Source organism: Ursus americanus, chromosome 12 (genome assembly GCF_024610735.1).
Source record: "Ursus americanus isolate L20-20 chromosome 12, mUrsAme1.1.p, whole genome shotgun sequence".
Lineage (NCBI taxonomy): Eukaryota > Metazoa > Chordata > Mammalia > Carnivora > Ursidae > Ursus > Ursus americanus.
In genome coordinates, this window is record NC_142138.1 from 20403919 (window position 1) to 20415307 (window position 11389).

The following is an 11389-nucleotide window of genomic DNA, read 5'->3' on the forward strand; positions in this document are numbered from 1 at the left end:
GTCATACAAATAGCTTTTGTGTCTAGACCTTTGAAAACTTACATGCTACGATGTGATTACTTTTTGAAAGTCAGAAAAATCCAAAAGAATATTAAGTTCCTCGAATGTTGGATATGTAGGTAGTGGTTTTGGGCTTGGACACCCCTCCACTTACCATGTGATCTTGGCAGGTCATATAATGTTTCTGGGCCTAGTTTCATCATTTGCAAGGGGACAGTGAGGGGTGGGGGTGCGTGGGAGGGGTGAACAGTGCCTATCTTACAGGGTGAGGGGGAAGTGGGAAATTCTACCTAAAGTACTTTGTATGCTATGTTAGTGTGCGAGTCAGGGGCCGGTCAGGGAAAGTGCAGCTATTTCAGGTCCTTAGAACTGAGGAGATTTAGTGCAGAGACTTAGTTGAATGGGGAGTGGAAGAACTGCAAGCCAAAGAGGGAAGGTGAGGAAATACAGAGATCGACCACCGTAGGGAGCAGCCTCAGAGATAACGAGAAAGGACAGTGTTACCGGAGACCAAGAGCTGAGGTCACCCAACAGAAGACAAAACCACGTCCAGCAGGAACTGGAACTATGGAGGAGGCACAGCTGTTGCTGGAGAAGATGCCATCTAAGGCAGAAAGCCTGAGCAGAAATACCTTGGCTTATTTTCCCTCTGCCCTCTTGTCCCTCACCAGCATGCCCCACTGTCTGAACCCAGTCCCTTTGTAATGAAAAGCAAAGCAGGGAGACAGAGAGAAATGAGGCTGAAAGCCAACACTCAATTCATTACCACAATCAGTTAGGATTCGTTTTGGCCATGAGGGATAAAAGATTCAAAGTAACGGTGGCTTAAATAGGATAGGAGCTCGTGTCTCTCTCACGTAAAAGCCCATGTAGGTAATTTAGGGCTCTTATGACATTTTATAACATCAGAGACCCAGCAGTCTTTCATCTTGATACTCCTTTGCGTGTGGCCTTGATCTCGTGGTCTAAAGTGGAGGCATCTGTGTTTCAGGCCTCAGGACGGTAGAATGGACAAACAAAAAGGGAAAGAGAGGCACAGATACATTGTCTGTGGAGCAATGGTTTTTTGAACTGTGGGTCATGACTCACTAATGGGTCATAAAAATCAATATAATGGATAACTTTAAAAACAAAATAGAATAGATGATATCAAAGTGTTTACTACACAGTAAAGGTTAAGGATTTCTTACTTCAAACTTTTGTCTCAGAAATATATATGAGTGTCTGGGTGATATAGATAACACAGGAAAACAAAACACAACATTATATAACATAAAATGTATTTCTTATGTAGGATACTGTCAACAAAGTTGAAAGCATTTTTAAAAATTTCCTGCTCCACTTTGGTTTCATCCCATTGGCCAGAACTGTCACATGGCTGTAGAGAATCACAAGAAACACTGGAAAATGTACCTTTCTCACCCAGCTAACACTAAGGATTTTATTATTACAAAAACAAGGGGAGCTTCAATAGTCAGGGACAACCAGGAGTCTACCACATAGACTCATGATGACTATTGTCTGCTCTTACTGTTACTATTGACTGTTACTATTGGCTGAAAGAGCCATCTCGCTCAGAGAGTGACTCTTGGAAGTTTAGTGATGACATGTTTAGTGCCTGGACCCTGACAGTCTGTGTGTGAGTACTGCTTTGTCAAGTAGTTTTCTCGTCTATAAAATAAGGATAATAACAGTGTATCTCTCATTAAATTTTTGGAAAGACTGACTGAAGATGAGTGTCAACAGTCTGGCAGAGCATGTGACACCTATAAAGAGCTCAGGGCTTTGGGTGTAGCTCTGAGCACTGGAGCCCATAGGCAGAGTATGTGGGAGGGCAGCGGTGTGATGGTGCACTGTTTCCAGCCAATTTTCATTCTGATGTGGAAGCAGTTGCTAAATTCACGGCAAAGCCCCTCTGGTTCATAGCAGCAGATGCAACCTGGCCCGGGAATGGGATATCAACCAGCAATGAGGAATGGTAGAGAACAGCAGAACTATCTGGAACCATCTGGAACTTGTCCTTGGGCTCTTTACTGACCAGCAGCAGGTCGTCACCCACAAAAAGAGGCAGCAAGTTTCAGCACTTGGAATCCTCCAAGGAGGGCTTCGGGACCTGGTGAGGGAAGACCTTCATCAAGATCTGGGTTTCCAAAGCCAGTGCCATACAACAAGCTTGTTCTCCACACTCAGAGCCTCATTCTGGCAAACAGCTACCATTTGGATGTCTCAGAAGGAAATCGAGGAGTGAAGTTAAAGCAATTCTCAGGATTCAAGTAGAATTGGAATAATACCCACAGTGCCTGGCACCGAGTGGGCCTAGATTATTTTTTGAATGAATGAATGAGTGAATGACCAAAATAGAGAAGATGTGAGCTAAATAGTTTGTGGCTATCACATAAACTTTCTTTTTTCCTGTTGCTGATGTGGCATGGAAAAGACAAGGTTATATAAATAAGAAATCACATTGAGGTTGAACATATTTTCAAAAGGAAAATAATTGTCACTCTCTTTCATTAAAAATACATAACTTTTTCTTTCACCTTCTGTATATGATGATTACTCTTTTAACACTAATTAAACACCCACCATGTGCTAAGTGGTAAACAGAACATGCGAGCAATAGTGTTTCTGCTCTCACGGTGATGGGCAGACAAACTCGGCAGAGAACTCAATAGGAAGGATGAAGGTAAATTTGATGTTTAATATATTTTTTAATATTAATCTTACTGACACAGTACTTTCAGAGAAAGTTGTGAAACCTATTTATTTAGAAATATGAAAAAAAGATACACGTTCATCTATTGGCAGAAGGAGAAAGTAGATAATCTGCCAAGGTTTCTTCTTCATCTCCAAAGAGCTCATGTGCCTAAACCAGAGGTCACTTAAGACAGGACACATGTCCCACATGGCCAGTTAATGCATTTATAGTATTTGCCTGGTTCGTATAAGAATGTGACATTTCTGCAAACACCACATAGTTTCCAAATCAGTAAGAAGGCTAAGTAGAAAAGTGATAGATCCAAGTGTTCATTAATTCAATAAATGTTCGTTAACTCCCCACCACGTGCCATTGGCTGCTGAGAGGTAAGAAAAGGCTAAAAGCAAGTTGCTTTCCCCATCAAGGAAGCAACTGCCCTCTAAGACCGTCAAGAGCTAACGGTTGTGATGTGGAGTGACAAAGGTGATCACTGACAGGCTGAAGGAACACCAAGAAGAGGCATCTCCCTCAATCTAGGGTAGAGGGCAGAGTGATCAGACAGGTTTCCTAGGGGGGAGATGGTTCCAACCGAATCTCCAAAAGTAAGAAAGCCTTAGCCAGGTGGAAAGGTAAGGAAAGATATTCCAAGCAGATGAAATCAAAAGAACAAAGGTATTTCCAGAAAGGTAGACAGTGAGGGATTGTAGTCAGAGATTCCAGTGGCTTGTTCTGGCTGTGGGTGTAGGGGTGTGCAGGCAGTAGGGGAAGCAGGGAGTGGGGGAAGCAGGGAGATACGTCCGGGTCCGTATCACGCAAGTCCTTGTGTGCTAAAAATTTCCATTTCATCCCGAAGCTCATGTGGGATCATTGATAAACAAACGTTGGAGAAAGGAAATGATTTAACCAGATTAAAAGAAGACGTCAAGGATGACTTTTTCATTTCAACCTTGACACCCGTGGTTGTACATGTGTGATCCTCTCCCCTGAGGTCAGGCAGGAAGCAGGTCTGCCCAGTCAGTCAGTGCTGTGAGCTCAGGGCAAGGATACCCAACTTTAAGATACCCTAGTGCCAGAGAGTGAATAATCCAAATGTGGCTGAGGTGACACCCGGAAATAGTGGGTCCACCGTACATGGCAAACTCTGGGACCCTGAAGGTGGGAGTCTGGGGTCAAGAGTGGACTTACATGGATCAGGGGAAACTAGAGGGACTGGGGGCAGGTGAAATGAGAGGTCTTCGAGCTTGTTTTCGAGGCTTCCATTGCCAAGTTTTGAGTACAGTGCTAGCAAGGGCTCTTTTGGGCATTTGAGAGGGGGATAAAATACAAATAGGTATGTTCCTTTCTTTCCCCTATTCCTGGCCCCTGAGGCTATAGGGTAAAATGCTCAGTAATGCATCCACTCTGGTAGGCATCCTAAAATTCTCTAGAATTTGGGAGGACTTGAGTACTAAAGGAGCACCGATCTGAAAGTGTCTGCCCTTTGTGAAATTCCTCGCTTGCAGTCACTTTTTCTTGCAGTTGCTAGTTCGGTATCTGTCTTTGCCAGCAGGCTGTTAACTCGTAAGAGTATGGGATGTGCCTGTCACATCCTTGCTCTCTAGCATGTACCAAAGTGCCTGGCATGAGTGAAGGATAAAGATTTTAAAAATCTGAATCTGGTTTGCTCCATTTACCACTAGGTTACTCATATAGTAATCCAAGTGCAAGGCAGCTGGATGACATTGATTCTGATCATTCAAGATGTGTTATCGTTAAGTTCCTGTGTTTTGGCTTTTGTGCAGACACGTGTTCATAGCTCCACTTTTCTGACATTAGTTTCCTCCATGGCAAAATGGATTTGATAATAATATGTACCTGGTATGTTGAGGCAAGAGAGCACTGTAATTAGGAGTGATGGCCTGGATTTAAATAATGACACCATCATATAATACTGGTGAAACATTTGTCAGAGTACCCAATCTTGCTAAACCTCAGTTTCCTAATCTGTCATATGGGGATGATTATACCTCCTAAGTAGGGTCTTTGCAAGAATAAAATAAAGTAATCCATTAAAAACACAATAGTGCCCGAAACCTAGTGAGAGCTCAAATGTTAGCTGTTATTATTGTGTCTCATAGCTTTAGGGATTAAATGAGAAAATTCCATTTAAAACACAGAGCATAACGCTTAGAACTTTGTAAGCACACAAAAGTGTTAGCTATTAATATCATTTCCATATATAGTCATCTCTTCACTATGCAAACTACTGTGTTTGTGTAACTCATTTCTTCTACTGTAGCCTTGATCTGTGGTTTAAACCTCTCATTGCTATTTCACTTTGTATATTTCCAAGTCTTGCCTTCCTGGCCAGAGTATAAACTCAGTGCACTAGTGCAGTCCCTTGCATCTAGTAGATGCTCACCCTACAGTTATTTTGATTTGGTTTATACATAATTCTATTACTCTTAAATAGTTTCTAGAAAAAATTTAAACTTTTGGTAAGACGAAAAGAACCGTACTGCTTATTATGTCCAATCAGAGCATCACCAAGCCCATGGAAAGAAAGTCATCTGATTTCAGTATACACAAATGACTAGCGGAGAGTCAACTCTTGCTCTTTGTTCCCATAAGTTTAAATTATTATTATTATGTTTTTAAAAAGCCGTGAGGAATCCTGTTAAAGCTTCGGATATTCTTTTTGTCTTGTTTTTTAAACTAAAAACCTATATCACACTTTTCCTTAAGAAATTTCGACATCCTAATTAAAAATATCTAGATACTTTCGAGTTGCTATTTAGTTCAGTCAGTGAATCTGAGTGAAGTGCCCCTGCCTCAACTCCATCCTCCATGCAACTACAGTGTAATCTTTCTAAAATGTGACTTCTCTACCTGAAAACCTTTTGTAGCTCCCCATCCCTCACAGGAGACTATCCCAATCCTTGGCCAGGACCAAGGCCTCTGTCTTCACCAACAGCACTGTCCACTGCCCCTTCCCACCTACTGCTATAGAAATCCCCAACTTCTAGTTCCTTTCTTTATATTTTGTTTTGGTCTTTGTACATTTTACATGCTTTTCTCTCTTCCAGGGATGTTTTCTTTTGGCCTGAGTACCTCTACCTATCCTTGGTGACACTTCTCAGGCAACATCACCTCCAGGGAGCCTACTCTGACTTCCCTTCTAGGTTAGATTAAATGTTCCTTCCATTGTACCTGATGTATAAGCTCTTTCTCTAGAGCATTCCATATTATATTCATTAATTCGGTAACTATTTCTTGAGTACTTACTATGTGCCTGGTATTATTTCAGACACGAAGGATATGTTGACAAAAAAAAAAAAATCATCACCAGGGCACCTGGGTGGCTCAGGTGCCACCCTTGGGCTCAGCTCATGATCCCAGGGTCCTGGGATCGAGCCCTGCATCGGGCTCCATGCTCAGTGGGGATTCTGCTTCTCCCTTTGCCCCTCCCCTCTTCTCCTGTGCTCTCTCTCTCTGTCTGCTCTCTCTCTAAATAAATAAATAAATTCTTAAAAGAAATCATCACCTTCATGGAGCTGGAAATAAACAAAGCAAGTAAGCAAACACACACCATGTTAGACGGTGTAAGTACGATAGAGAGGTAAGGTATAGGGAGTTCTGGAGGGAGGGATATAGGGGTTACAGTCTTAAATGGAATGGTGAGGGAAGGCCTCCCCTCCCATTTGAATCCAGACTAGAACAAGGTGGTGTGGGGAGACAATTGTCCATGGATTTCTTGCATCTTTGTATGCCCTGTGAGTAGGTACTAAGTGCCCTATTATTCCACATTGTATTTTCAATGATGTCTGTTTAGTGACCAGCTTTGTCAGGTAGCGATAGTGTCTCTATTTGAAGCAAAGGGAAAATTTTCCCTCTGTCCAGTACATTGAAGATATCTCCCTCTGGAGCAAAGGGCAGTTTTGTTTGCATTTCATTATAAATAAGATTTGGGTTACCTAAGCTAGGGGTTCCTCTTGTTCAGTGCAACCCGAAGTGTACAGGTGTCTCCTGGCCCTTCCCTTGTTGCCAGGGGGACTTGGGGCTTGGAGAACTGGCATAAATGCTCCCCCTCTGGCTACTGCTCTTGCTGGGTAATAAAGCCCTTTGTCTCTAACCCCACAGCCTCGTGTCTTCTGCCAGCATCCTTGAGATCAGGGTAGGCTGACTTGTTGGCTTGCCAATGGGGTAAGTCTCAGACTTTTCGCAGTTCTTGACAGTGAAATGCAGATATCTGGAAGAAGAACATTTCGTACGTAGGGAACAGCAAGTGGAAAGGCCCTGAGTCACTTGCTGAATGTGATATTTTCTGTTTTAAAATTCTCTGACTTCCCCAATAACTATGAAGTTCTTAAGGACAACCCATCTTACTCATCTTTGTATCCCTAGTGAAACCACTAGTACATAGCAAATTCTCAATAAATGTTTGCTGAAATTAACAGGAAAAAATAATTGTCCCTTGGAAATTAGAATGTGTCTTTGGCAGGGATCTATTGGTGCCAGGTATTATTTCCTTTTTTTTTTTTTTTTTTCTCATTTAGAGAAAGACGCATGACAGAGAGGCAAAAGAACAGAATTTGAGTCAAGCTGGGTTTTCATTCCAGCTCTGCTGCTTATTAGCCTATAACCTTGGGCCACTTACTTAGCCTTTCTGAGTCTCAGTTTCCCTGTGTATGAAATCATAATATTTTGTCTTCTCTGTTTTGAAGCTGAAGTTCAAAAAAACATGGGAATATACTCAGCACTCAAGAAATATGTTGTGCTGTATATAGTGCCCAACCCATGGTAGGGTTCCGAGACTTATATCTCTTACTATTATTCTGTCTTTGCTAGCTCCCCATTTGAAGGGGAATGGGAAATCTGACAATTTTTAAAGTCACTTGGAAGAAAACGAAAACCAGGGGTGCTCTGCATGCTAGGATTCTGTCTAGACAATGAGCCGTTTCCATTCATTTAGCAATAAAGTATACTTGCTGAGATCTGAAGTCCTGTGGAAGTTAATGAGCAAGTGCTAGAATCTGCCCTTGGAGTTACCTACCCTATTCTCCTGAGCTCCCTGAGTTCACGGGTTCAGTGTAGTTTGCAGCCAATTATTGTTTTGAGTGGGAGGCCTGCCAGCAGCATTAGGTGGAGAATTTGTTGTGAAGTTGGGCTTTGTTTCCACTTGAAAGCATGCAAAGGGGAATTGTGGTGGCTTAGAAACTCCACGCCATGGTTTTGGAAATCTGACCAAGAGTTCCTCAAAGCAGTTTGTCATGGAGTTTTTCTGTGGTGAGAATCTTAGCTAATGAGTACCATGAACTGGTCCATCACTGAAGTGTCTTGGTACCTCCCCAAAATGGAAGAGCAACCAGTTTGATGAGGAATCTTGGTCTGTTCATTTTTAGCAGTCAAGGAACAAAATGGTTGTGCCCCTCTTTACACAGAGTGAATGATTATAGATTTTCTTAAAAATCTTTCCCCTCGGGGTGCCTGGGTGTCTCTGTTTGTTGACCGTCGGACTCTTGGTTTTGCCTGGGGTCATGATCTCAGGGTCCTGGGATTGAGCCTGAGTCTGGCTCTGAGCTCAGTGGGGAGTCTCTTTGAGATTCTCTCCCTCCCTTTCCACTTGCCCCTTCCCCATGCATATGCGTGTGCTCTCTCTCTCTCTCTGTCTCAAATAGATAAATCTTCGGGGGAAAAACTCTTTCCCCAATTCTTTGTTCCAGTTTCTACTCTGGTCTGGAATCATGCTAGATTCTGTGACAGTGAGGGAGGCCAACACAGTCCCTGATAGGCGATTCTGTTGTAGGTGGTTGTAGACCACACTTAGAGAAACAGTAAGTGCTCACTTTGGCAGCACATAGATGAAAATTGGAACAGTACAGAGAAGATTAGCATGGCCCCTACGCAAGGGGAAACATTAAGATGGAGAAAACAGACTTGCAAATGGACAATTACAAGGTCACATGTTAAGTGCTGGAACTTCTGGGGAGGAAAAAAGTAATGAACAGGTGTCCACCTTGGTCACAAGCAAGGAGTACAGGAGCACTCTAATGAGAAGGTAAAGCCATCAGGCAAGTTTCATGGTGGTCTACAGTCTCCTAGGGACAGCTGTGGCCCACCTGCCAGTCTTTTCATCATTTTTTTAAGTTCAAATAGCTGCATAGTCACTAGTGTCTTCACTATATAGAATGGATGATTGAACTTGATCCTTAGAGTTATATCAAGACAAAGGGAAGGGGTCTCTTATTAATAGAACATGCGGACTGGAATTGGAACCAGAAAGTTAGTTCTAGGTCTTGCCGATGTCTCTTATAAGCCATGTGTTCTATATATCCACTCTCTTTTCTCTCCTGTTGGCTTTCCTCATTCATTTGTGATGTTTGCTTCTTCCTAGATTCAGTGTACAGAATCATACCCACTATTTATTGGGTGGTTCTTTTTTTTTTTTAAGATTTTATTTATTTTTGAGATTTTATTTTTATTTGAGAGAGAGAGACAAAGAGAAAGACAGCATGCAGAGGGAGAGGGAGAGGGAGAAGCAGACTCCCGCTGAGCAGAGAGCTTGACATGGGGCTCAATCCCAGGACCCTGAGATTATGACCTGAGCCAAAGACAAATCCTTAGCCGGCTGAGCCACCGAGGCATCCCTCTGGTGGTTCTATGTAGTAGGTGCTATCCTGAGTGCCTTTTCACAAAAACTTTGGGTACTACTGTTTGTATTGTATAGATGAAGAAACTGAGGTCAAGAGAAGTTAAGCTTTACAGAGATGACATAGGTAATAAGCATTATCGTTGGGATCCGGACCCAGGTTTTCTGATCCCAAGACCCATGCTCTTAGCTACCATGCTATATGGCTATGTGCTTACACACACACACACACACACACACACTCACACACACTCACACACACAGAGATGATTCTGTATGTATATATGGCTATATATTTCCTGCAATATGTATTATGGGACTCAAGGCTCCCATGACTCCTTATGTCTTTTTAGTTTCAACTACTATTTCTAACTGCTTTTTCCTCTTAGTATTTCCTAAAAATTTTGAGAATAAAAATTTGTTTGATCCAGCTAATCTTTTTGTCATGCCTTGGCATGTGATAGATTGGCTAGCTTCATGTCACATGGCCACCCTTGTCCAATCAGTTGCCTCCCTGGAAAGATAATCAACTAAGCAGGGGTCAGTGGGGGGCAATTTCACTTATATGGGCTGGGGACATTAAGGATTAGTAGTTTATCAGGCAAAAAGCTTTTATTGGTCTATCACATACCAGGGTACATGTGTGAACATTCTGACACCAGACTAATAGCTCAGAGCTTGCTATTTGGTGTTTAAAGACCCGGTTTGCATACTGGTACCACCACCTAAAAGTTGTATTACCTTGGGCAAATGACATTATTTCTCTGAGCCTTTTCTCCATTGGCAACATAGGAGATATCGCATGAGTCTTCCTGGGTATTGAGAATCTCTTGGGTGTAGACACTGGGCTAAATATTAGAGCTCCAGGATGGATGAGTTACCATCTTGGGGAGCTTTGTTTGCAGTTACCATCTTGGGGAGCTTTGTTTGCAGTCTAATAGCAAGCAGTTCGAAAGATTCCTTTGGTGGGAGGAGAGGGGAGGTCTGTGAAATGCATACTGTAGGACCCAGCTCTCCTCCACTAATTCCACTTCAGTAAATTTGGGATGGAGCTCAGGATTTGCCATTTAAGAGTGCCTCAAGGCTACAGGTGGTGGTGGACCTAATGAGAAACATTAGGATGTAGTAAACAAGACTTTCAATTGGATAATCACAATGCTGCTTGTTAAATGCTGCAGAGTGGCTTCAATAAACCTAGAAAGACCAGAGCACAGAGAGCTTTTTTATTGTCTCAACTTTATTCCTCTGCGATGGGGCATCAGAAATGATTAGGTTACTGAGTGACAAGTTCAGACTTGACTTTTAGAAGTATGACTTTGGTTTCAGTGTGAAGAACAGAATGACGGGGATAAGAAGGACTGCATGGAGACTGGGGAGGAGACTGTGGTTCTAATGCAGGTCAGCTGTCCCGAGGAACTGACGGAAGTGACAGAAGTGACGTCAGCCAATGGGATACAGATGGAGTGCCGGGATGGGCATGAGACATAGGCAGGGAGCTGGAGTGGAGGCAGGGAGTAAGAAGCCTAGCTTGAAGAGCAGGTGACATCCACCCAGGTATGCAATCAGATGCAGATTTAGGTGGAGAAGGAGAGAAAGAAGTAATGAGTTTTAGTTAGGTATTGCTATTAGAGAAGCTAGTGAACTGTTGGAAAAATGGAAATCCAGCTCAAAGGGAAGATCAAGCTTTGTTTAGAAGTGTGTAAAACTCTGATGTCTTGGTGATAATAGAAGACATGAGTATACAGGAGAGTTCTCAAAAAAGAAACTTGGAGTGAAAAAAGGGGACATAGGATTAGAATTTCAAGAAATAGGACCCCAAGAAATACCAATATACAAAGGCATTTTGAAGGAGTTTCAGAAGGATAGCTTAGAGATGTGTGACAAGTTTGGTGACAGTAACCTTGAAGAATCCAGTACAAAACGTTAATAATGCTAACTGCCATTATTTTTGTTTTTTTTCTCTTCCATTTACCACACAGACCGAAATGTTTTGTTTCACTGATTGCCATGTGCAATAATATAATTAAAAACAAGTTATAGGATCATTTCTCTGCCAAATGTCA

General features: G+C 42.3%; 1 non-coding gene across 1 annotated transcript; it reads left to right on the forward strand.

The window, feature by feature from the left end:
- Positions 1-8515: 8515 nt before the first annotated feature.
- On the forward strand, positions 8516-8622 carry LOC123795456 (U6 spliceosomal RNA). Its single transcript, XR_006780504.1, has one exon. It is a non-coding gene; the product is annotated as a U6 spliceosomal RNA (small nuclear RNA).
- Positions 8623-11389: the final 2767 nt, after the last annotated feature.